Here is a 27,997-nt window from a genome sequence, read left to right as displayed (position 1 = left end):
AAATAATGACACTACTGCTTTAAATTGTGATAATTTCGTTGTCTGGTTTTTAGATAATGTAGAAGTCTTGAGTATATCCAAGCACAAAATTAATTGAGCATATGCTCTTAGCTATATATGGAAGTACCATTATGCTCTTAACTCACTTTTAAGCTCATGCATGTGTTATTGGCTTCCAAAGAGAATCTCATTCAGATTTACATATATCTAAAATTATTTCAGTTATGTTTGTTACTTATTTGAATGAGACCTGCGTTCCTCATTTATGGCATTTTTAATGCAATCAAGTAAAGTCACAGCATATAAGCCCCTGATTTTAACTCGAGCACAGAAACCTAACAAAAACATGTAGTCCTTCTCATTTTCTAATGGACACTATAGGTATCTTAATGACTGATGCATCAATGCATGAATACCTCGAGCAAGAACTTGAAAAAAGTTCAAAATATTTAAACTATGGAACTAACTTCATTGATAGAATTCCTGAAAGAGTACTCAAATTCATTACAAGCAGTAGTAGCAAGCATATGGAATGGTGCTGATGCTGAGCTTATTGATTCTTTGCCTAAATTGTAGATTGTTTTGGCTTACAACATTGGGTTCGATAAGATTGATTTGGTGAAATGTAAAGAAAAGGGAATTCATGTTACAAATACACCCAATGTGTTAACAGATGATGTTGCAGACATGGCAATAGGGTTGACATTGTGGTGTTGAGGATTTTTGTGGCAGGTCGTTTTGTGAGGACTGGGGCATGGAAGAAAGGGGATTTCAAATTGACAACAAAGGTTTGTGTATCTTTTGTGTGTGCGGGTTTTTTTTCCCAATTTTTCCTTTGGGATTGGGGGGTTGTTTTGGTTTGGATTGGTTGTTGAGCTGTAAGTGGTTTGAAACTCGAATTTTCCTGATAATAAATTTCTTTTCGATCTTTATTCCCTAGTCTTTTGGTTTTGATTGGTTGTTGAGCTGTAAGTGTTTTAAACTTGAATTTTCTTGATAATAATAAATTTCTTAAAAATCTTTATTTCCCTTATGTACATACAGTCTTACTATACTGGAAGTTTTCTTTTTCCATTCTATTCATTTGTTTGTTTGTCTTTTTCAGTTCACTGGTCAATCAGTTGGAATTGTTGGGTTGTGCTGGATTGGTTTAGCAATTGCGAAGAGAGCTGAAGCATTTGGTTGCCCCATCAGTTACTGCTCTAGAGCTGAAAAACAATATCCAAATTACAAATACCGTTCCACTATTGTTGACTTTGCCTCAAATTGTTCTCATTTTGGCATGCAATCTCTCGGATGAAACCTGCCACATTGTTAAGTGTTAACTGTGAAGTCATTGATGCATTGGCCACCCCGCCGCCGCGGGGGGGGGGGGGGGGGGTGGGTGTGGCATTATTATCAACGTTGGACAAGGTCCACTCATTGATGAAACCCAACTTTTTCTACATTGGGAGGGGATCTCTCAATATCCCATGACTTTGCCGAGAAGTCACTGCTAGTGGCTCCATGTACCAGTGAGATGGGAGGGGATCTCTCAATATCCAATGAGGGTTCCGATGTGGCTGTGCATACAGGTTTTGTTTCGACAGACTATCCAGGCAGCGGCGTCAAGGTGGGGGGTTTCTTCTACTGTCTCAGTTTTCGATGTCCTAGCGATGGATTGTCTGATCAGTGGGGTTGTGGAGGTTTCGCATGTTTCGAACTTCGATGGTCAACCCAGCTTCACTGATACTATGGATTCTTCAATTACGGTGTGTTTGACGACTCTATTGAAGACTATCGATGTGTTTCGCCATCAGTCTTTATTGGAACAAAATCGTTTCTCTCCTATTTCTAAGTTGGTTTTTGATACTCTCAAAGAAGAGACTTTGTTGTTGAATTGGGTCAATCCCACAAGGTCAGATAAGGATGAGGAGGATTGGAAGTTGATGGAATTTGTACCTCTGGCTCAATGAGATCCTAGTGGGGGTCTGGTTTTAATGACAGAGGAAGATGACCCAGATGACATCTCTGTGGAGGATGACTTGGAACCTTCGGTTTGGGTAAGTAAGATGGTTAAGGGCTTTGGTAAGTGGGTGGGTTTCCCCATTGATTCTTATGAGAGGTAGCATGTTGATTTTTTTTAACGACTTGAGAAAGTGTGGGAGAAACAAGGTGCTGCAGGTAGTCTTTGCTGCATTGCTTTTTCCTCTAAAAAAGGTATGAGGGAATTACGGAATTTAATTTCTACAGTTAATTACAATGGGCAAGTTGGTAAACGAACCAGAGAGATTGTGAAGTTCAATGGGTTGGGCTCTGATGGTTGCCCATGAATTTGAAACTTTTATCTTGGAATGTGAGGGGATTTAACAATCCTCATAAGAGGGACACTGTGAAGAATTTACTCAAGGAATGGAAGTGTGATGTAGTGTGTTTTCAAGAAACCAAATTGGACTGTACCAATTCTTTTGTTGTGAATAGTCTTTGGGGCAACTCTTTTGTAGATTAGGTGGCTTTGGATGCCATTCACATAGCGGGAGGTATTCTTGTGACCTAGGACACAAGAGTGTATGAGAAAATTGATTGTGTGGTGGGTAGCTTTTCTATTTCTGTCTTGTTGAAGGGTGTGGCAGATGGTTTTGTTTAGATATGTACGAGAGTTTATGGCCCAAATGATGCTAGTTTAAGGGATGCTTTATGGGCAGAGCTCGATAGTGTGAGAGCGAGATGGAGTTTAGCTTGGTGTGTTTTTGGTGATTTCAACATTATTAGATATCCGATAGAGTGTCTTGGTTGTACTTTGTTTAGTCTAGCCATGTTCAAAATTTAGACTTTATTGAGAGGAATTTTTTGGTTGATCTACCTTTGGTCGGGGGTGAGTATACATGGTTTAGAGACTCTGTGAACCCTTCTATGTCTCATATAGATAGAGTTTTGGTTTCAACTGATTGGGAGGATCACTTCTTGGATGTGATTCAAAGGCCTCTCCCTTGTGTTGTTTCAGATCATTGTCTCCTTCTCGTGGAGGCAAGAGGCATGGCGAGGGGGAAAAGTCCCTTTAAGTTTGAGAATATGTGGCTTAAAGCAGAGGGTTTTGTGGATCGAGTTTGGTGCTGGTGGAACTAATATCATTTTGTGGGGTCCCCTAGTTATGTTCTAGCGTATAAATTCAAGGCTCTTAAAGGAGACTTGAAGTATTGGCATAAACATTTTTTCAAGGATGTGCATTTTAGAAAAAAAATGTTTGTTGTTTGAGCTGTTGGATCTTGATATGAGAGAAGGTATGCAAGTGTTGTGTACGGCAGACAAAACAAGAAAAATAGAGATCAAGGCAGAGATTGAGTTTTTAGCTTCTTTGGAGGAGATTTCTTAGAGGTAGAAATAAAGGGCTTTGTTCTTAAAAGAGGGGGACAATAACACTAGGTTTTTCCACAGCTTGCCAATTCACATAGACGAGTTAATACCATGAGGGCTATGGAGGTCGATGGCATTATGTATGAAGCTGAGTCAGATATTCATGATTAGGTGGTGGGGTTTTATAAGAGTCTCTATTAGGAACCTAAATGTGGGTTTGGATCCGCGTTTCCAAACCCACGTTTGGCTTTTTTTTTTTTTAAATAGACTAGCGCTTGGTGCACTATTCATGGGACATGAACAGTGCACCAAGGCATATGAACAGCAAAAAAAAAGAGTGAACAATACTTTTTCACACATTTAAAAATTATTTTGCTACAGTGTTTTCAGTTTTTAGTTTCAGTAAAAATAAGTTGTATCCAAACGGACCCTAAATCTTGGAGGCCCACTGTTTATGGGTTAGAATTTGCTAGTTTGGATGAGTCTGATAGGTTTTCTCTTGAAAGGGAATTTGATAGGGAGGAGATCATTGTGGCTCTTTGGGAGGCTGAGGGTGATAAGGCTCCTAGTCCTGATGGCTTTACCATCGCTTTCTTTCAAAAGTGTTGGTGTGTGATTGAAGAGGATGTTATGGCTTTCTTTGCGGACTTTCATAGCTAATGCATCTTTGAGAAATCTCTTAATGCTACTTTTTTGTGTTTGCTACCCAAGAAGACTAATGCTATCAATATTAAAGATTTTTGCCCTATTAGCCTTGTGGGAAGTTTGTACAAACTTTTGTCAAAGTTGTTGGCTTACAGGCTTCGAAGTGTATTGGAAAAACTTATATCTAACTCCCAGAATTCCTTTGTTGGGGGTAGATAGATTCTTGACTCTGTTCTCATAACAAACGAATGTTTGGATAGTAGATTGAAAAGTGGTGTTTCCAGCGTGATTATCAAGTTGGATATAGAGAAGTTTTATGATCATGTAATTGAAATGCTTTGTTTTACCTTATTGAGATGATGGGTTTTGGGGAGAAGTGGGGGAGATGGATGAAGGCTTGTATCTCTACAGTATGTTTCTTAGTGCTTACTAATGGGTCCTCGGTTGGCTTTTTTGGTAGCTTGCGTGGTCTTTGTCAAGGAGATCCGTTATCTCCACTTTTGCTCTTGTTGGTGATGGAGGTATTGAGTAGGTTATTGAAAAAGACAAGAGAGGGTGACTCTCTTAGGGGTTTCCAAGCAAGCCCCAATGCGTAATGAGGTTTGCATATTTCTCATCTTCTGTTTGCTAATGATACTATTCTTTTTTGTGATGCATCTAGGGAACAATTATTATATATAAAGATGGTGTTGATCTTTTTTGAAGCTACTATAGGCTTAAAAGTAAATGTTGGCAAGAGTGAAATTGTGCCAGTTGGTGAGGTTGGGAATTTGGATGCTTTGGCTCGTATTTTATGTTGTAAGGTTGGTTGTTTGCCCGTGTCTTATTTGGGAGTGCCTCTTGGGGCTCATTTTAAGGATGCTTTGATTTGGAATTCTATTATAGAAAGGGTGGAGAAAAAGCTCTCTGGTTGGAAGCGGTTGTATTTGTCAAAAGGAGGTAGGCTTACTTTATTGAAGAGTATTTTGTTGAGTCTCCCAAGTTATTATTTATCCTTGTTTACAATTCTACAACATATAGTGGACAGATTAGAGAGGATTTAGAGGAATTTCCTTTGGGGGAGATCTAATGAAGTTTTTAGATATCCTCTTGTTGCTTGGGATAAGGTTGTTTGGCTAGTGGAGGAAGGTGGTTTGGGGATTCGGAAGATTGGGCTTTTTAACCAAGCTCTACTTGGGAAGTGGCTATGGTGAGTTGGGAAGGAAGCTACCCATTTATGGCGTCAGGTAATAGCCACCAAATATGGGGAGGTTAGTGGAGGTTGGTGCACTAGAGTTGTTAGAGGGACTCATGGGTTATGGAAGAATATTAGGAAGGGTGCGGACAATTTCTTCAGTCATGTGGTGTATGTAGTGGGAGAGGGCACTTGTATTTGGTTCTAGTACAACCCTTGGAGTGGTCCTATTTCTTTGAAAGAGTTATACCCGGAATTGTTTGCATGTGCTGTGGTTCAAGAAGCTCTGATTTTTGACATGGTTATTTTTGCATTAGATGGGGGAGGTAGGAGTTGAAACTTACTTTTCCGTTGCAACTTTAATGAATGGGAGATGTAGAGATTTTATTCTTTCTTTGAGCATGTTTCTGCTAGGATACCTAGGGGGGAGGGTGATGATATCCTGATTTGGCAGTTGAATCATAGTGGTGTTTTTGATGTGCGATCCTTTTATATTTCTTTATTGAAAGCCCTTTTTGTTTCTTTCCCTTGATAGAGCATTTGGTGTGTTAAGGTACCTAAAAGGGTATCTTTCTTTTTATGGACTACTGTTAGGGGTGGGATTCTTACAATAGATAACCTTGTTAAGAAGATATTGCCCCTTGTTAATTGGCATTGTCTATGTAGGTGTGATGAGGAAACTGTGGATCACCTTTTGCTTCATTGTAAGTTTGCATTTGCTTTGTGGAATGATGTCCTTATTATGTTTGGGGTTCAGTAGGTGATGCCGAATACAATTGTTTCTCTTCTTTTTGCTTGGAGGAATTGGTTGGGAACTTATTGTTCAAATGTTTGGAATATGGTGCCAGCATGTTTTTATGTGGTTAGTATGGAAGGAACGCAATGCCTGAACTTTTGAGGACATTGAGAGACCTATAGATTTGTTGAAGAATCTGCTTGTTAGGACTTTGTTTGAGTGGTCTCGTATTTGGGGTCTTATGCTTTGTAGTTCCTTGTCTGAATTCCTTATCTCTATTAGAATTTCCTTATGATTTGATTGTATTTGTTTCAAGGGCAGTGAGTTTACAATCGTAAACACATTGTTCTTTTATCATCAATAAAACTCTTATTACCGATAAAAAAAAGCATTGTTTGAAGGCCGGCTGGGTGGGGCAGCATTTGATGTGTTTGAAAATGAGCCAGAGGTTCCTGAACAACTGTTTGGGCTTGAAAATGTAATCCTCCTGCCTCGTGGGGAGCGAGACTGGAAGCCTGCAAGGCAATGGCAGACCTTGTGGTCATGAACTTGGAAGCATACTTTCAAAACAAGCCTCTTTTAACTCTGGTAGACTTTTAGGGAAGGTACATGGGCATGAGCAGTTGGGTCTTTTGGGCTTTGTTTTTCTGTCATTACTGATTTAGATGTTAATGTGTTGAAACATTATTCTCTTCACCAGCATTTTGTAGTAAAAGAATTTTCATATAAAAAAAAGGCAGTGGCATATTTTTCTTATTCCTTAGCTTTAGGATATTTTAACTTCAGTCATGCAGTCATAGAAAGTTGCTAGCTATATTCTCCCCTCACAACATATTTACCATTATCATCATTCATCTGCCTCCAACTGTTTATATGGATTTGTAGAGTAATTAAACTATGAATTTATATTGTGATTGCAATATAAATTGACACAGCATGACGAGTCTAGAGATTTCACATCTTCAATTTATTTTCTTGCAGTGGCTTGGTGGCTATTGCTTTGTGATTTTGTCTTTGTAGTGAAATTGTCTGTTTTGTTTTGACTTTTTTAGTAAGGTGACTGTATTTAACAGAGAAATAAAAAGTCACAAAATGCTGTCTCGGCCCAGTTCGTCTGCTTCCAATGAGGAGGAAATAAACCCAATCTGAGATTGAAGACTTGAGCCAATGAGAATTATTAAGCTTTGCCCAGACTGCAAGACCATGGGCCAAGCTATTAGCCTTTGTGTGTGTGTGTGTGAAGAGATAGAAAAGGATGAAATCACTTTCTTGGAATATTCTTCAATAGTTACGTATTTTATTTCATACAAAAGACTTTCTGATCCTAAGATACACAATTTATTTGTCACTTTTTCCAGTTTTGGTACTCATCAGTCATGAGCCTTTATTCATTTTTTACACTGTATCCGAACATATAATATTATAGTTCATGTGCCATTAGCATATCAAGTTAAAAGAACCTGCTCCTATAGATTATTAAGAAAAGAAAGCGGGTTATCAAGATTAGAAAATGGACCTTACGCGCTTCAAAATATCTTTATAAAAATTGCAAGAATTTATTAGAGGTGGACCTGGTGATGATATTATAACCTATGCACTAAATTAATGCCACTATTTACAAGTTTTGTGCAGTGTATGCCAAATGCCAAAAATTTGACATTTCACACACCAAACACTAAAACCTCTTATGTAAGGTTGAATTTATTCAACCATCTAATTGGCTTTATTCCGTGCCAAATTTACTTGTAATTCAGCATTTAGTTACCCTGTATTTAGGTGGGTTTGTTGTAAGGGTAGTGAGTGAGATAGAATGAAGTTTGCTCAAGAGTGTGCAAGAAAACAGAGACTCGCGGCTGGGACTCGCGGGTGGACTCGCGGCTGCAAGCCGTCAGAAGCTGCACACGTGCCAAGCATGCTGGAAGATGAACAGTCATGCTAGCTGGAGCACTACAGGACAAAACAGGACAACTAGCCATACGGTTAACTCGCGACTGGATCTCGCGACTTGGTCAAGCCGCGAGGTCAAGCCGCGAGCCACCCCTGTTTTGCCAAAACCTGACGTTTCACATTCTTCTCCCACTCCAGTATAAATACCCCTTTAACCCACGATTGAAAGGGAGCTTCCAGAGAGAATTTTGAGAGAGAAACCCTAAAGGAAAACCAGATTGCTTCACCCACAATCTATACCTTAGAGTCTCTTCAAATTCCCTTACTCTCTTCCTCTCCATTGTCAAATCCTTGAGAGGCATTATACCAAACCTGGTTCTCACCATTATCATCTCTGTGAGACAGTTGTTTGGAGTTCTGGGAAGCAGTTAGGAAGGAGCCAATCTTCATTGGTTGATGCTACGGTCTAGTAGCGGAATCCGGGAAGCTAGAAAAGAAAAAGGTTTGGCGCAACCTCGTTGGAGCAAGAAGCTTGGAGGGCTTAGGTGCACTGGGTAGATTAGGCTTGGAGGGTCTATTGCTGTCCTTGTATCCCAACTGTATTTTCTAGTGGATTGATTACCGCTTGGAGGGCGGCGGAGAGGTTTTTCGCCGAGGACTTCGGTTTCCTCTTCGATAACACATCGCGTGTTGTCTTTGTGTTTGCATCTTCCTTCCTCTCTATCTTTGCCTTTATATTATCTGCTGTGATTTTATTATGTTATGGCTTAGATAGTATTTAACCTATTTCACATTATAGCATATGTTAAGTTTCCGCACACTTGTTGTTTAACATATTACTTGTTGTTTAACATATTGCTTGTGTTGGTTAAGTTAATTTTTGGGGGTCTAAACGTTCAAAAGTGTTTTGTACACGTTTTTGAACTTTCACTTGGTATCAGAGCGGGTACACTTGTTGTGGTTTAAATACCTAAGTGTGATCCTTGACCCCTTGTGTTTATTTGCCATGGATTGTGCTTTGTATGCCTCTTTGCATGATTTGGTTGGTGATGAATGTAACATGCCACGTGTTTGTGAAAATGCCTCTATGAGTGTTAATCCTCATAAGTGTGATGACATGTTATTTGAATCCATGGGTGTTGTTGACAAACTCTTGAAGAAAAATGCTAAGAAGTTTCAAAAGAATTTGAGCAAGTTATTTTGTGAAAATGATGATTTGATTGCTAAGCTCAATGAATCCAACAAATTGGTTGAGAAATATAAAAAACTTGCTGAAATTTCTCTTGAAAAGCTGAAAGAGTTTGAATGTTTGAATATGGACTTGGATGCTAAACTTGTTTTGTCTAACAAACTTGTTGATGATCTTAAATGTGAAAATGAATCTCTTAAGATGCATGCCAAGTGTTTGATTGCTGAACCCATTGATAAAATGGATGATAATATTTGTTGCAATCATGTTGTGGTACCCGATTTTGTGCCTAGTGTGTGTTCTACCTTAAAGGACAAATCGGCGTACATTTCTCCACATAAAGAAATCAAAAGGTGGAGAGAAAGGCTATTAAGTCAAAACCTTCGTTTAGGTCTCAACCTAAGGCTTTGGATGGATCTAAGTTTGTTCCAACTTGTCACCATTGTGGTGTGATTGGTCATATAAGACCTCAATGTCATAAGTTGAAGAGGGAACAAAACCATGTTGCTAGATCCATTCCCAAAAAGCCTAGTGGACCTAAACACATTGTTTATCACCATTGTGGTGCCTTTGGTCATCTAAGACCTCATTGCTCTAAGTTTCAAGCTCTTAAGAGAATCAAAAGAAAAGAGAAACTTGAGTTTTTTGGAAGTTGTGCTAAAAAGAGTAAACTGGATTTGAATGAAAATAGCATGTTGTTAAAGAAAATGTTTAATGCTCTTAACTCCTTGACTATGTGCATCTCCGGTTCTCATTCTTCCAACCCTCGTCTCGCTTCTCTTGAGACACTCATTCCAAACAATCGTTCCGTTTGGATGAGGAAGGGTTCCTATGGTTAAGCTTTTGCTCTTTTGGTCCTTGATCTAATTCTTTCGATCTTTGTAGGACCCTTCATGCATTAAATGTCATATCTTCATGCATTTTGTGCATCTTGCATTTATTTGTATGCATTGTTTCGTTTTTTTATCTTACTTTTATGTTTCTATTTTGTGTGAGTAAAAATCCAAAACCACATAAAAAGTGAAAAATTCAAAAAGTTTAATCGTATTTGTTTGAGCACATATCACATGTGAGTTTGGCCTTGTATCTTTGTACAAATGGCTTTGTGCATTTTCAAGCTTAGCTTATTATTTTTGCACTTATATCTTTGTGGGAAAAATCTTGACATCTTTGTGTGATTGTTGTAAATCGATCTTCAAGCTTGTCATAAATGATTAGTCAATAGTCATGTTGGTTTTGATACTTGCGTAGACTTGTGCTTATATCTCTTCCCACTCTTTTATTTTTATTGCTTACAGAGCTCAATAAATGTAAATCTCAAAATGAAAAGAGATAATGAGCTGCAAAAGCCGTCGCAAATACTAGTATTCGACTAGGAAAAAGGGAAAGCGACTTAAATGAAATTGTATGATGCCCAAAAAGCCAAAGGCTTGTTCGTCAAATTGAAATATCACAAATTTCAGGCATCGATCTCAAAATGAGATGTTTTGATTCAAAATGATCAAATGTTATGAATTGTAAAGAAGCTAAATGAAAAGCTTCATCATATGTAATCATTTTCTTGTGGGAGGTCATATATGTTCATTTCTATAATTGAGATAGACCACTTGACTTAGCACTAGTTGTGTATGACTTGATTGAATTGATCATTGAAGCTTCACTCTAAACTAAGGACTATTCCACATTTGATACACACACACAACACACATGCCTAATGTTCAATGAATGTCTTATTCATTTGTTAGATTGTACTTGTCTAAATGTGATGTGTGTGTGCTCAATCTTATATGGATTAATCCAAAAATATTTTTGATCATTTTATATGTTTTTGGAAGTGATTTTTATCACTTTTTGTGTTTATGTTTAGTGCTTACTTTGTTTTTCAATGTTTAAACATGTTCTGGTTTGAAAAACAAGTGTCAGATTTTTTGGCCACTCATTTTGGCTACTTGCGTGAGCTGCCAGCAAGCTACCAGTTTTGGCTACTCGGTTTGGCGGCTTGCAAGCCACGAGTCTAAGCCGCAAGTTCATACAGAGAGGTTTCGCGGCTTACTCGCGACTTGGCTCGCGACTCGCCAGTCGCGAGTCACCCAGAATCAACTTTTTAAAGAGCTTTTTCGTGGGAAACTTGTTTTAAACCTCTCCCATCCTCTCTAAAACCCCTCTTTCAATATTTTTACATCAAAACCCAACCAATTTGAATAGTTTTTCAATCCATTAACATCTCTAAGGTAATTATAAACTCTTTTCATTGATTTTGATCCTTAGATTGTGTTTTGGAGAGTTTTGTGCTCTTGGTTTGGATTTTCATCATAGGGGTTAGGAAAACTTATTTTTTTGTCAATTTTCTTCATGGGATTGGTTTCTTTTGTTGATATGCATTGGATGTTGGCCCCTTGTGGCAGAAAGAACATGCATTAAGGGTGGATTTCATGATGTTCATGCATTGTTTCACATTTTTGTTCATAGTGTGCATGCTAGGTGTTTGATAAAATGCCTCTTAGACATTTTCTCGCTTGTTTGGACTCCGATGAGTACCAAACTTTGGGGTTTCTCATGTTTCCTCATTAGGAACATGTTTGGTTCATTGGTTGTGTATTTTAACACACTTTGCCCCACATGTGCATTTTTCATGCATTGGTCATGCATGCACTTAGCCACCTCTTGCACACACCTTTTCTACCCTTGTCATGCATTGGACTTTACCTTATTTCTTCATCCTAGCATGTCATGTTTACCTTATGCTTTGTAGCATGCTACTCTGTCTTAGGTTTGAGCTTCATTTTCTCATTCATCTTGCACCCCTCATGCATCATTAGCATTGTTCATACCTTCATCTCTTGCCTTTTTTTTTCTCCTTGACCCTTTGTCTATTCCTGACAAAAAGGGGGAGAGTATACTCTAGAGAGTATACCGGAGTGTTTTGTCATTTCTATATGACTCTTGTGCACATCCTTAGGGGGAGAAATTCTATTTCTCGTGCACATTTGTAGGGGGAGAGATTTTCCATAGTGGAGATGCATATACCAAGGGGGAGAAGACTTTGTGTTAACTAGAAATCTTTGTTCTGCTTGTTTTCTTGTTCACTTTATGGTGCTTTGAGTTATGCTTTGTTGTTCTCATTGCATCATATTTGTGCTTTGGACATGCATATATCCCTCTGCTATTGTGCTTTTTTGAATTCATGTTCGGATAATCAATTGATTTGCTATGTAATCATTGTAGTCATTTCTATATGATTGTTTTGGTGTTTGATCAAGTTGCTCATATGTTTTACATCATGTTTACTTGATCCCAATTTGCTTGTTACATTATACTTGTTCTTTTATTACTTGCTTTACCTTGAGGGTCTAATGTGTTTTGTGCAAGTGTTTCAGGTTACAAGTATATATGTTCCAAGTGCATCACAGCTTCTCATCACTTTGAAGGGGAGAAACTTTATGCACTTTTAGTTTATATTGTTTAAGTTTTTATTCAATATAATGTGTTTGTACCCATGTGCTTTTGTAAGCTTTTAGGGTTATTGTTTTATGCATAGTTTGTAGGCTTTATGGTATGTACCTTGCTTAGTGCAGCCTTTATGCTATGTTGAAATCAGTACTCTAATCTAAATGTCTTGCATTTTGGTTTATGTACTGTCACTCTTGTGCCCTTGTAGGATTGTTCCTAGATGCATATACCTTGTGTGTTATGCATTGGTTGAGTGTTGAGCATACAAGTGTCTTGCCTTTTGCTTGTTAACTTGTATGTCCTTGTGTTCATTCCAAGTGTGAATGAGCACTGTGATCACTACCTTGTGGTGTTCACTTGGTTGATCAAGCCATGGTTTGTTTCTTAACTCCATCTTTGCTTGATCACATATTGCCTGTTTCATATGCATTTTATGATTTTCTGCTTACAATGATCATGGTGTATTGTTGTGTTTTAGGAGATTCATGTTCATATGATTCAAGTGCTTCACAGCTTCTAGAGTTAGGTGTGAGTGAGTTTTGTTCAACTGTTCCCAACTCACATGTTAAGTTTAGAGTCTGTTTTAGGGTTTTGTCACGGAATAGCCAAAGGGGGAGATTGTAAGGTTGAATTTATTCAACCATCTAATTGGCTTTATTCCGTGCCAAATTTGCTTGTAATTCAGCATTTAGTTACCCTGTATTTAGGTGAGTTTGTTGTAAGGGTAGTGAGTGAGATAGAGTGAAGTTTGCTCAAGAGTGTGCAAGAAAACAGAGACTCGCGGCTGGGACTCGCGGGTAGACTCGCGGCTGCAAGCCGCCAGAAGTTGCACACATGTCAAGCATGCTAGAAGATGAACAGTCATGCTAGCTGGAGCACTACAGGACAAAACAGGACAACTGGCCATATGGTTAACTCGCGACTGGATCTCGCGACTTGGTCAAGCCGCGAGGTCAAGCCGCGAGCCACCCCTGTTTTGCCAAAACCTGATGTTTCACATTCCTCTCCCACTCCAGTATAAATACCCCTTTAACCCACGATTGAAAGGGAGCTTCCAGAGAGAATTTTGAGAGAGAAACCCTAAAGGAAAACCAGATTGCTTCACCCACAATCTATACCTTATAGTCTCTTCAAATTCCCTTACTCTCTTCCTCTCCATTGTCAAATCCTTGAGAGGCATTATACCAAACCTGGTTCTCACCATTATCATCTCTGTGAGACAGTTGTTTGGAGTTCTGGGAAGCAGTTAGGAAGGAGCCAATCTTCATTGGTTGATGCTACGGTCTAGTAGCGGAATCCGGGAAGCTAGAAAAGAAAAAGGTTCGGCGCAACCTCGTTGGAGTAAGAAGCTTGGAGGGCTTAGGTGCACTGGGTAGATTAGGCTTGGAGGGTCTATTGCTGTCCTTGTATCCCAACTGTATTTTCTAGTGGATTGATTACCGCTTGGAGGGCGGCGGAGAGGTTTTTCGCCGAGGACTTCGGTTTCCTCTTCGATAACACATCGCGTGTTGTCTTTGTGTTTGCATCTTCCTTCCTCTCTATCTTTGCCTTTATATTATCTGCTGTGATTTTATTATGTTATGGCTTAGATAGTATTTAACCTATTTCACATTATAGCATATGTTAAGTTTCCGCACACTTGTTGTTTAACATATTGCTTGTGTTGGTTAAGTTAATTTTTGGGGGTCTAAACGTTCAAAAGTGTTTTGTACACGTTTTTGAACTTTCATCTTACACATCACATATTTTAAAGGGCAAAACTTAGGTACAGTACCTTAGGTTCCCCACTTAAATTTTTGACATCTGTCCAATTTAACAGACCAGGCAAACGGCGTTAAAAAAAGAAAAGAAAGAAAGAAAGAAAGAATATCTCATATCTCTCTCTCAGTGTGTGAACTGTGTATGCGTGTATCTGTTTCCTTTCTTTCTTTCTTTTCTAATCTATGATTCTTTCTCTCTTTCTCGGTGTGTGTGTATGTGTTTACTTCTACTAATCTGTCTTTTACGTCTTTGATTCTTTCGAGTTTTCATCCCAATCCCCATTTCTAAAACCAATCGAATTTGGGTTTTTGCTCTCTCTCGCTGCTCTCTATGTGTGTCTGAAATTCAAAGAAGAAAGAGAGAAAAAAAAACCAGAAGGTAGTCAATCCAAGATCAGGAATGAAGAAGTCGTGTCTCGATGCAAAGATCGAAAGCTCTACATGAAAGAGGCAGTTTTTGCACGCAATGCCTTCGCTGTCGTGCACTCTTCTTATGCCACGTATCTCAAGAACACCGGCGCTTCCCTCAACGACTACACTCACGGCGAGGTTTCTCACCACCACCACCACCACTCGCACTCGGCCCTGTATCTCCCTTCTTTGTCTGCTACTTCTCCTACTCATCCTCCTCCACCGCTCACTGTCCCTTCGTCCTTCGCCTCCGCCCCAATTTGAGCCTCACCCCCTTTCCCCGCTTTTGGATCTCTTTCTCTCCTGTGTGTGTTTTTTGGTTTGAAACCCAGTTCTGCTTTTATTTTTTGATCTTTCCCGTTTGGTTACAGAGAAAACTGGAGATTTTAAGTTGTGGGTACGGGAAAAAGAAGGAAGAAGGGGAAAAAAAAAAAAGAATTTTTAATATTAACGCCGTTTGCCTGGTCTGTTAAATTGGATAGATGTCAAAATTTTAAATAGGGAACCTAAGGTACTGTACCTAAGTTTTGCCCTATTTTAAATGTTAAAAGCTTTAGCACTTGTAAACAGCACAATTCTAATAATACAATTGTACAGACAAAAATTCTAAATCTTTTAATTTTTTTTATTCTACTTTTCTCTCTCCTCTCACCTGTGTACTTCACTTTCTCAGCCTCTCTTCTTCTCTCATTCAGACATTCACCCTCAGCCTTTCCTCTCTCACTTTCATGTCCGATCTTGCCTCAGATATTGCCCCTGATCTTGCCACCTTAGACACCACTAGCCCACTCTCAAAGCTGCCGCCAATCTTGTTAGTTGACTCTCACCAAGCCGCCAACCTTGGCCAACCTCCAATCTCACATGGTTGTCATCAATCTCTACATTGAGATTGTGATATTTGAACCTTGCATATCTTCATTAGAAACATCAAGAGTTAATGATTTGAGTTACAAAATTCTTGATATTACGGCATTTCATTTATTATTTAAGAATTGATAATTTTATTTTTATATACTTTGTTTTTTTAAAGATGGTCTTAAAAATTAATTTCTCTTAGTTTCAATATAAAATACAAAGAAAAATTGAATGCTTCCTTTGAAATAACATTGATATTAAAAAAAAAAAAAAAATTGATTCATACCCCATATTGTGAGAAAATTAATCTTTATGTCAGATACACAGGACACGGGTTGTCAATTTTAGAAAGGATTGAAGGAATCTAGTTGTATAAGAATTTATCACTATAAAATGAACGAAGATGGGATTATTAGACTTAGATTACAAATTTCATGGCCTTACAAGTATCTAAATTACTTCACTTCAATCTCATTGTCACATTCAATTGATCTAATGCTCAAAAATTGGACGGCTCATTTAGACACGTCAGCGATCCGTGTGAGCTCTCATTTTTCTCTGCTCTTTTAATTTCTCCTCTCTTCTTCACGCTTACCCCCCTATTCAAAAATTTCAGAAACCCTCTCTCTTCCACCCGAACATGCCTTAGAATCTCTCTCTCTCATGCCTCAAAAAAAGCCACTAGTGATGCTCCGGTTACCTCTCCACCGAATATTGAATGTGAACTGACAGTGTTTCAGCTACCCACCCAAATGTGATTAGATCTAGTAATCAAATTTATGAATTTTTTTTTTCTTTATGTGATTTCTTTGCAAATATCATCCATTTGTTTCATTTATAGCACTAAAGATTATCTATTTCTTTCATTGCATTTTTATTTTTTTATTTTTTTAAATCTGATTAATTTATTATTCAATGTTTTTGGGATTTTTACAATGGGTATGAAGCCCAGTACTAGTAGAGTGTGTGTGTGTGTCAATGGCTAAGGAATGGCTGGTGGAGATTTTGTGAGGTTGTGTCCTCTGATGCCAATATTTGGTTGCTGGGTTTATCGGTTCCTTGTGTTATATTTTTGTTTTCATTTCATGATTTTTAAGGGGAAAAAAATTATCCTGTTTCTTGAGATTGTCTTTCTAGCATATAAATTCATCTAGATTTCAGATGCCCAACCAAAAAAAAAAAGTGATTATAGATCTAGTATTATGATCATTTTTCCCTTATCCTTGATTTCTTTGCCAAAGGTCACCTGATCAAAGAAGCTTCATTGGAATTTTTTTGGCTTGATTTCTTTACAAAAAATCAACTTCATTGGAATTTAACAATTTGGTTTGAGTTTAAGATTATAGAAAACAACGTAGGGAAGCCTAGAAACACATGAATTTAACAATTTTGTTTGGTTTTCTAAGATTCACCCATTATTTGGTTTGGGTTTAATGTAATCCCTTTTGTATTGTGGTTTGGGATTGGCAGTAGTTCCTTATTTTGTTTAATTTCAATTTTTTTTTTCTTTTTTGGGAAATGCACAAAAATTGTTTGTGAAAATAAGTGAATAATTGTTAGAAACTATGAAGCTTAATACTGAGCTATTTTATATGCAAGATGTGCAGTTTTCAAGGAGATTTATCAAGTTGATAAATGTTCCGGGCTACTCTCCAAATGGACTGATTCCATTAACTTTCTGCTTACATAAGAGATGGGGATTAAGGAATAGAGTACAAGAAATCTCTCAAGTTTGCTATGCCATTAAGGAGGGATTAGATTTTTGACCCCTTAGAATGACAGTCAGGGAGGTCTTTGTGTAGTTTAACCCAAACCATCCCAATGGAATACCACTATAGTTATTAACTTTTTTTTCAATTTCAAAATTTCAATTGGCTAATTCCAAATGCAATTTTGGTTCTGGGGAATGCAAGAATTAGTTGATGGCTTTATTTTGATGAATATATGTAATGTATACAACTCTGTTTTGCGAATATCATGTAGTGAAGGTGTAATACCCAAAAAAAAAAAAAAAAAAAGATTAAAAGGAAGGTTATTTAAGTAAATTTTTTTATGGGGTCAATTTTATAATTAATATTTCTAAGGGGTTTTTAGAAAATAAGGTTAAAACCCTAGCTATATAAGCTTATTATGTCAACATATATGCAGAGATATTTTAAGAGTGTAGACTACCCAAATTACTCCAGTAAAAAAGGTTTGATTGCACAATTAAGGTAAGAGCTTAAGAATTTCTTTCTTGTCAAATCTAAGTTTTATTTAGAATTAGAGTATTTTTCTATGTGGGTATTTTGGCTAGTAGTGAAACTATTTAATTATTCAAGAGTTTTAATGATACAAACGAAGAAAAGTTTGGATTTATTTTCAGTAAACTAGACGCTGTTTTATGTTCAATTTAATCTTATCTATGCCTTTTGTTACGTTGAAAGGAGATAGAATCTACAGAATTTTAGGCTTGGTGGGACAAGTTTCTGCATAGCCGGAATAGTACCGATTTGATGAGTTAAGGTCTGACAAGTCAAAAAAAGAAAAAGAATGGTGTGGTGTATTTGTAAATGTCATGGTGCTTTGATTTTTGTATGATGTAGTACTTGGTTTGTCCAAATCTCAGGAGACTAACGGTGGCAGAAAAAAAAAAAAAAAAAAAAAACTACACGTATAGACCCTATATGGTTATAAGTATATTGTGTTCTATAGGTTTTATTCCTAGGGAACTATTTGTGGCAGAAAGTAAAGGAACAAAAATATTATGTCTATGTGAGTTTGGTGAAAAAAATAGGGGATTATTGCTAGGCTTAGTGAGGAGATAGAATTTATATAGATGAATTAATGATAGTTCTGAAATATATAAAATGGATATTTTTTAGCAGTTTCTCTTCTGACTGGATACCATTATAAGTCATTCTTAAATTATTTGATTATTGAGTAAATGGTACATGTAAAATTGTTTTAGGCGATATCTAAGGATTTTAGAAGAAGTGTTAGGGAGAAGTTCCTTTTGGTATGGCTTTTAGAGGTAAGTAACTTTATCCTAATTGGTTTTATTTTGTGTATTTTAACTACTGAAAATTGTTTACAGTTGTTACAATTTTATTTCTACTATATTACTGATTTCAAGTAAAGAATTATAACAAATATATCTTATTACTGAATATATGATGTATTTTATTTAATTGTTTTTTTAGCTATATTGATTTAAAGTAAAGAATTATAGAAATATCACAAATAGATTTGAATATTGAATATATGATTATATATATGCATATGAATAAGATATATTTTTGTCAGAAATTATGATTTCATATAAATGATTATGAACAATCTTTCTACGAATTTATTCTGATACCCAGCCAATGGGGGTTATTCGTTGGTTCTTTGATACCCAAACCAATGGGGGTTATTCATTGGTACTCTGATACCCAACCAATGGGGGTTATTCATTGGTATTCTGATACCCAAACCAATGGGGGTTATTCATTGGTACTCTGATACCCAGCCAATGGGGGTTATTCGTTAGTATTCTGATACCCAAACCAATGGGGGTTATTTATTGGTACTCTGATACTCAGCCGATGAAGGTTATTCATTGGTACTCTGATGCCCAGTTACAAGGATATAGCGTGACCATAGTCATAAGATTGTTAAGAATATGAATTACGTTTGAATATTTGAACTATTTTGAGACCTTAAAACTGCATATGTGATTTTTGAAATATTTGAGTATTTGAACTATTTTGAGTCATCAAAACTGCTTATGTATCTTTTTGGAACATATTGTAAGTTATAGCTTTGATATATGGAAAACTAACTACTTTGTAAACCATCTATGATATATTTGTCAGATTAAAGTATGTGATCTATTTGCAACTTACTATTTTATGATTACGAAACTGCTTCAGTTATTTTGAAAACACATAGTATATTATAACTTTGAAAACACATATTACATCTTTTGCTTTAGAGATCTATTGCTTGATAGAACTAATTAGGATTTTGGTTACTTATTGAGTTGTCAGCTCACCCTTTTTTTTTCCCTCCAATTTCAGATTGTGAAGAATAGCAAGTTTTGGGAGTTTTGATATTGTGTTGTGAGCAGGAAAATAAGCTTAGTGATTTTGGGATTGGATGGTCTTCTAATAGTTTTATATTTATTGGCGAATTGGCATTATGTACATGAGGTTTGAATTTCGTTCCTATTAAATTATTGGAGATCTATTCATAAAGAAATTATTGAGGTATTTTGGATTTATTTAATTTAATTTTTGAGGATAAATTTTAGTTGCTAAGAAGGCCTTGCACACTTGTAGGGTGCTTACTTTATAAGCATGCGACGATTGTCACGTGCCTATCTTTATAGTTGGGTTCGGGGCATGACAGAAGGAGTTCTGTTACTAGCTTTTTAGGCCTTTAAATGTATTTCACAATTTTTATCCTTCTAAGTGGAGTTGTTCTTTGTGTATGAATTTGCTTGTAGCAAATACTAAAATTGAGAATGACATAAAAACACAAATTATATTAATGTTCACATGATCTTGACTTTACTGTTCACTTGAAAGCTATTTTTTACATGATTAGTGGCATCTCTCTCATTATTAAGCACCGCATCTTCTATGGTATCTCATGCTAGGTTCCAGCCACATATATGAAAGAGGTCTACAAAGCACATTTTCACCAAAACACAAAAGCTACAGCATTAGCAAAGAAATCTCACAAATATGAATGCTGCAACTCACAAATATCAAAGAATCAAACCACAACACCTATCTAATTTTATTAACCGCAGCCCAAAGAGAGAGATAGCCTCTTTTACAAATTGATTTTGCTATAACACTCTGCTTATTCAGGAGTTGTAAAAACTCAAAATCTTTTAAAGAAGAAAAAACTAAATAGAACTTAGTTTTCTTATTGATGAGTAAAAGTGATTACAAGCAACTGAGAAGAGATAGAAAATATCTAATCCCTAATATACAAAATCTGGAAAAGAAATAAGCAAAACTAACTAACTTCCTTGATTAAGTGGGAAAATTGTTTTAATCTAACCACTAATTACAAGCTAACACATGGAATTATTTATAAGAAAAATTGGAACTAATCCATCTAAGTGTTTCACAAAAACAAGAGATTGCAAAACGCTGTTGTGCCACTAAGTGTCATCAGGTCCTCATTTACATAAAACAACCTCGTTTCTTCTTCAGTCTCACTTAGTCTTCTTCTGCATTTTGTACTTTGGACTTGTATCTTCATTTCAATAGTAGTTGATATGCCATAGTTGGTTTCCAAATTTTTCTGAGTCTTCTTTTGCACGCACACCTCTCCAAGCAAAAAGCAAAAGTCAACTAGATCCAATAGAGATACACGTAGCTTTAAACCAATGGCCTTTCATGCTTCCAAATCATATCAAGATTAGCATTCACAACAACTGCCCTCCCAAGTATGGAATGTGATCCATTGAACAGTATCTACAGGGAAAAAAAAGTTAAGAAAAAATTAAGATATCCAAGCCAACAATTTAAGTAAACTAACAAGTAATAACACCAATAGTGACACCAGGGAATTGTAAAAGGTAATAAAAACTAAAAAACAACTTGCAATAAATAAAATTAATCTCATTTTATTGTGAAGAGAAATTTCGTGAAGATTTGTTATACAGAGTCTACTACTAACTACCCTCCCATTTTATTGTGTGACATATCTAATTTGTGCCTCAAATTAAAATGCAATAAAAAGAAGAGAAAACAGAAGTTTAGTATAGATTTGGCAGCCGAAGCATGACACTATAAGTCTATAATTAAAATATCAACTACTCCATAAGAGTGTGAATCGAAGATATAAATGAGACTGGAATAAATTAAATCACATTTGAAGATATAAAAGAGTTCCTTCACTTGGTTCCCCGATCGTGATGTCATGGTAACCTGAATGTGATGTCGTGGTTCCCAAGTGTACTAGGCCTGTAATCCATGGAATCCAGAATGTTGATTCCTTGAACTATAGGATCTTTCTCCATGCTTATTATGCAATGAAGTTTTGTCCTTTCCCTTTACCTCCATAGGTCCTGTAAAAGAATAGCTATACAATACACTTATCTTCAAATAATTGTTAGTTCCTCATATTAGGATATACATTCTAATAATTTCATAAGAATGAGTCAGCCACGAGGATCCTGACCCCAATTCTCACAGACTTAGTGCTTTTACACAAGACTTGTGGGATTTGGAACTCAAGTCCAAGTAGCTTTGCCTGGGCATTGCCTTCCAAGATATTAAGGTGAAGATGATTTTGTGGGAGAGAGTAATATCTTATGTGTGCATGTTTTGACATATATTTCTTTAGAGGCTAAATGATATTTTGAATGATCTCAAGGATGTGGGATGAATTCCTCCTCCTTGGCTCTCTTCTTTCCCTTACTGGGCTCTTAAAGTTCTAAGAATTATCTTTTTGAACCTCTGAATTCTCCCTTTTTTCCTCCATCTAAATCCCCATCCCCCCCCCCCTTCACCATTTCTGCTATGCTTTAGTGTTCCTTTTATAGTGGTCATGGCTGGTACCCCAGGTGAGGACGTCCTTAGTTTGCTAGGTAAAACCATGTCCACTAGAACCTAAAAAAGTGCATTGGGTAAAGGTTTAGCTTAATTAGGCAATTATAACTCAAAAAGGGTGTTCGGATTTAGCTACAAAATGGAAGATTCCTTCTTGGAAAGTCAAAGGAGTGGGTGGGCTGCTCAATGCAATGGATGACAACTTTGATTGAAAATGGCAATTGAGAGGAAATTGTGGAGAGATGTCATGCACATGGAGGAACTGAGTTTTCCATTAGTTCATGCATTCCAAGCAAATATATGAACCAAGGGAAACCTTTGGGATCCTCCTTTCACCATAAATCATTCCCCTACCAACCAAATCACTTCTTCCTTACTACCAACTCGGGATCCCATGGGCTTGGACCATGGGTTACAAAGATAATACCTAGTTTGGCTGGATTTTTTAATGGCTTTTGCTGGAAATCTACTCATACACCTTGGCTTTCCCATGTGTCAGGCAAGATCCTCTTCTCAAGGCCTCAAAAGGACACATCAAGGTCCTAGGGCCTTGATGTTGATTCTTCTTGTTGCATGTCCCCTAGCTTGACTGAGATCCCTCTTCTTACTGCATGTCGTTTGGCCTGACCAAGTTTGGGTCCTATTATTATTTATTTCTTTTTCCTTATTTTTGAGACTATGGGCCTTCATGGTCCTTCTGAACTTCATGAATTGAGCCTTCTTTTGTTAAGGCTCATGGTTTTTCCTTACTTTTCATGGAATGAGCTTTCTTGTCAAATTTTGGTCCTCAACACATATATACAACCTTACTATTCATAAGTTGTAAAGAAAAAAATAATATTTAATTTAGTGGTTGTGTGTGAAGAGAAAAAGATAGTGGGAGGAAAGAGAGAGACAAAAATACTTTATATTATTTTATTAGGTAGTTTATATTATTTTATCGAGTCGTATGTAAAAATAAAAACTGAGATGTAGAGTGAGTTATAAAATGAATTGGTAAAATAGATAAAGTAGTGTGTGAGGATGCAAAAAAGGTTTTTTTTTTTTTTTTTTTTTTTTTTTTTTTGCATCCTTGGATGCTAGTGCTAAGTATTACATATTGGCTTTTGATGGTCCAGCCCAAAAGGTTACACTTATATGGAACTCGTTTTCTAACAATAACAATAATAATAACAACAACAACAACAACAATAATAATAACAACAACAAGAATTAACTAACTATCGAATAATAATAAGAATAACAATAATAATAATAATAATAATAATAATAATAATAATAATAATAAGAATTAAATAACTATTGAATAATAATAATAATAATAATAATAATAATAATAATTGTAGGGATGATAGGCCCAGAAATGCATATTGGGCTGTGGGCCCTATTTGAGAACAGTTAGTAGTTCGAGGACAGGTAAACGTTAAAGTAGAATTATGGGCTAGTGAATGGAGGAAGGTGTTTGGTCATGAGGGTTCAAGAAGGTGGTTTGAGGAAAAATGCCTTCTTGGCTTAATAGAGCAGAGGTCAGAAGGGATGACATGCCATCAAGAGCAACATTCTGAGCAGTTCCAATGGTAAGGATAAGCATCAGGAAGGAATAAGCCAAGTGGAAGGTAAGAAATATCTAAGGGAAAACTGCTACCACCGCATTAAAAGCTCTGTAGCTAACTCTTTGGTTGCATTAATGTGGAGGTAATACCGGAACAGTGATACTCAACCTTACAGCTATTCCAAAGATTTTAGGAAGGTATTGATGGGATAAGGATAAAAGCCAGGAGCTTGATCTACACGTGGAGGGTGGGATGAAGCAAGGAGGGTAATATAAAGAAGAAAGGTCCTAATTACGAAGGAGGATCGAAGAATCTGTAGAAAAAACACTGTAACAATAAGAACTGAACTTGTAATCACATTGAAAAGAGGCCTATACAAGATCTGCTCTCCTCAGACTTTATCGAGGAAGATTTTCTTTGCATAAAACTTTTTTATCTTTGCTTTCTTGTCATCTTTAACCGATTATTTTCCAACCCATTGAAACCTAGTTTCCAGCTCACTCTCTAAAAATTCATTGTACTGGACTCTTTGGGCCTAAATCGTTCTACCTTTTGGGCTTAGGAACCAGAACATGCCCTTACAATTGGTGCCATCTATGGGAAATACTTGAGTTTTAGTGAGATCAATGTTCAGCTATGTTAGGTTCGAAATCAAACCGGGAGGAGTGTGTTGGTTCTCAACGTCAAGATCAATTTCTCAATCTTGAACGGAGGAGAGACCAGGAGGTTAGTGTGCATACCACGCATACTAGTAGGAGTCAATCTTAAGGTGGGAGTCACATCTCTTATGAGGAGAATCTAGAAGCATGCAGTTGGAGATCGACCGTTTGCGGAGGAGGCTACACCGCGAGCGGCGGAGAAAAACTCCTTCAAGCTTTGATCGTTCTTTTGATGATGATAGGGATGGCAGCTATAGACCTAGGTCAAGGACCCCTCCCAGTGAGTCTTTTTCGTATGATGAGGATCACCATTATAAGCGCAGAAGTAAGAGTCCACCCCGTAGAGGTCTAGGCAACGATGCTATGAGCAGGGCTTTTAACCAAATTTCTAAGTCCCCTTTTATCGGTAGGATTGAAGTAGGAAAGCTTCCTTGGTGATTTGCTCAGCCCATGTTCACTCTGTATAATGGTAGGACAGACCCCGTGGAGCACGTTAGCCACTTCAACTAGAGAATGGCTATCCATTCGAAGAATGAGGCCTTGATGTGCAAGGTGTTCCCATCCAGTTTAGGGCTTGTGGCGATGAGGTGGTTTGATGGTTTGAAGGAAGGTTTCATCAACTCCTTGGAGGAGCTAACTAGAGTGTTTGGGGCTCGTTTTGTTACCTACAATAGATTTCCTTGACCCTTGGACTCCCTGTTTTTTATGACCATGTGAGAAGGGAAAACCCTGAAAATGTATTCTGACAGATAGTAGGAAATATTTAATGAGATAGAAGGGAACTTTGATGATGCGACTATAAGGATTTTCAAGGTCAGGCTACCCGCCGAGCATGATTTGAGAAATTTTTTGACAAGGAAGCCTGTTAGGAGTGTGCGTCAGCTCTTGGACCGCATTGATGAATATAAGCGGGTTGAGGAGGACCAACAACAAGGGAAAGGGAAAGCTAAGGTGGTCTTATTGGATAGAAGGGATGTTAGGTTGGATAGATACAACAATAACTGACCTTAGAGAGATTTTGCTGGGCAGTCCAAATTTACTGCTACTTAGGTGGTTAGCACTATGTTCCGAGAGCTTGTGCACCAAATCTTGGAAAAAAAAAATTAAGAGTGAGCCATACTTTAAATGGCCAAATTAGATGGGGTGAGACCTCACGAGGTGTAACCAAAGCCTTCACTGCTAGTACCATTAGGAGCGGGGGCACACTATAGAAGATTGCAGGACATTGTGGAGTCATTTAGAGCAATTGGTTAAGATTAGGAAGTTAAAGCAATTCCTGTATCAACTAATAGGGTAGTCAGACAGGGTCGGGAGCTTAGAGAAATGCTTCTACAAGTCCACCTTTAGGTACAATTAGTGTCATTCTTACTGCTCTAGGAAGGACTGGTTTTTAGCTATCCAGGGTGATGTCTATAGCTTGACCACTTATAGAAGACTTGCCCCCTGATTCGAAGAGGAGTAGGGTGGAGGTCCGACCAGCTTTGAGCTTTTCTAGTTAGGATAAAATTGGAACCTTGTAGCCACATAATGATGCCCTAGTAGTTACTCTCAAGATAGGAGGGTATGATGTGAAGAAGGTGTTGGTAGATCAGGGCAACGGTGCAAAGATCATGTACCCTGACCTATTTAGGGGGCTAAAGCTGAGGCTTAAGGACCTAGCCTACTATGACTCTCCTCTGATAGGGTTTGATGGGAAGATTGTCTTTCCGAAAGGTCAAATCAAACTACTTGTTCAGGTAGGGTCAGAAGTCGTGGAAGTGAACTTTATCATGGTGGATGCCTACTCCCCCTATACTGTTATTGTGGCCAGACCTTGGCTTCATGCCTTGAGGGTTGTATCTTCCACCTTGCATTTGAAGGTGAAGTATCCGTCAAGGGGTTAGGTCGAGGAGCTGGTTGGAAGCCATTCTATGGCTAGGCAGTGCTTAGTGGCTTCTATTAGACATCAGACCGAAGGTGAGTCCTCGGCCTCTGCCGAGTAGGGTTTATAGCAATCAAGGGTGCTAGTGTGGTCTACGAATGTGATGGTAGAAGTGGCAAGGTGTGAGTGTTGGAAAATCACATGTTTGTATGCATACAAATCATACGCAGTGGAAAATTAACGAATCTACTTCATTTAGAATTGATAATATGCACTATGTAAGTTTCAGAATATAGAACAAGAGAGTGTACCTTGGTGCAGTGAATTTCAAAACCAAAGATCAGAAGTTCTCGGGAACACTTTCAATCTTCACTCCAATTCCACTAACACCCAAGATGTGTGGTCTCTCAATCAGTTATATGTGTATGTTCTAGAGAATGAAAAGTTCTATTTTTCTACTAACACACAAACCATTTTATTGTTCATAAAATTCTGTATGTTTCTCTTCACATAATTGATTATCTAATTGGGCTAGCTTTTTGGGCCTTTCCAATTGGGCTTTAGTATGTGGCTTGGAGAGGGACCAAAAGGGAACAAATAAGACTCTAGCTCCAATGGGCCTCGGGCTTTTCTGTCAACTCTTGACAAGTTCAAAGTTACCATTAATTATATTTAATACCATTATATAAATATAATTGCACTCTAGGCTTTATTAATAAATTATATCTCAAGACTTTATTGTACATGCAACCCCTTCATAAAATATTCGTAGTAATACAAAGTCATGAATGTAGACTGCCACTTTGTGAATTACTACATCTAAATCCTTGAGTACCCGGTTTAATCCTTTTAAGTTATTCACCATATATTTATGAAATCCAATTTCATAAATATATACTTTAGTAATTTCTTACTAAAGTGGTTAGGCCTAACTCTCTGAATAACTGAACCCATTAAACTTATCTCAAGTGAATATTTTATATTTCCGTTAAGAGACTATGAATTCCATCTTGAGAATATATGTTCCATCAACACTAAATGTGGCTGCCCAACATACTGAGGTTTTGACCATTACTTTAGATCTCACTCCTGATATATCAAAGCAACCTATACTTCATGATCAGGTCCATTATTCTCTCAGGATTAAGAGTTCATGCAAATATAAGTCGTGAGATTTATTATTCAATTGACAGTCGTTATGAGAATAATAAATCTCACAGCGGTCCAGTTCAATATGTTTTAACTTTTAAAACATATCAACATATCAACTAGAAGTCACCACTTCCATGATCAAGACAAATCATCTTAGTTAATATGTTATAGTTTTCGCAGATGAAATGCCCAATTTCATCATCGACTACGAACTAAAATTCTAAGTTTACAAATAACTTGTGATTTATATCTTCTGTGACTTTTCACATAAATCACATACTATGCATCTCATGGACTATATGATAATGTCTGAATATTCATATTACCAATATTTCAAATAATTATAAAACAACTTTATTAATAACAATATTAAGTCATATATAGCATCTATAATAGGATTTAATGGCACTAATCCTAATAGTGAGGAGTTAGAAAGAGTTATTATTGGTGAAGATGAGGGTAAGTTCTTTTAGGTTGGAGTTCAGTTGCCTTCTCCAGAGAAGGAAGAGCTGATAGTTTTTCTTATGAAAAATACTGACGTGTTTGCATGGAGTGCCTACGAGGCTCCTTGGGTGGATCCGGATTTCATTTGCCATTGTTTAAATGTCAATCCATTTGTCATCCCCAAAAAGCAACCACCTCGGCACTCATCTAGGGAACATTCTGATGCTGTCAATGAAGAGGTGCTTAAGCTTAAGTGGGCTAGAGCCATAAAAGAGGTGTTTTACCCCTAGTGGTTGGCCAACAGAGTGGTGGTAAAGAAGAAAAATGGGAAGTGGTGAGTATGTGTAGACTT

At 37.2% G+C, this 27,997-nt stretch overlaps 1 pseudogene; it reads left to right on the top strand.

Annotated features, from left to right (window-relative positions):
- The first annotated feature begins 368 nt into the window (after nucleotides 1-368).
- Nucleotides 369-27,935, top strand: LOC126727982 (hydroxyphenylpyruvate reductase-like; annotated as a pseudogene).
- Nucleotides 27,936-27,997: the final 62 nt, after the last annotated feature.

This window comes from Quercus robur, chromosome 5, assembly GCF_932294415.1.
Source record: "Quercus robur chromosome 5, dhQueRobu3.1, whole genome shotgun sequence".
In the NCBI taxonomy this organism is placed as follows: Eukaryota; Viridiplantae; Streptophyta; class Magnoliopsida; order Fagales; family Fagaceae; genus Quercus; species Quercus robur.
The sequence above is the reverse complement of the archived record's forward strand: the minus strand, read 5'-3'. Positions and strand labels throughout refer to the sequence as shown.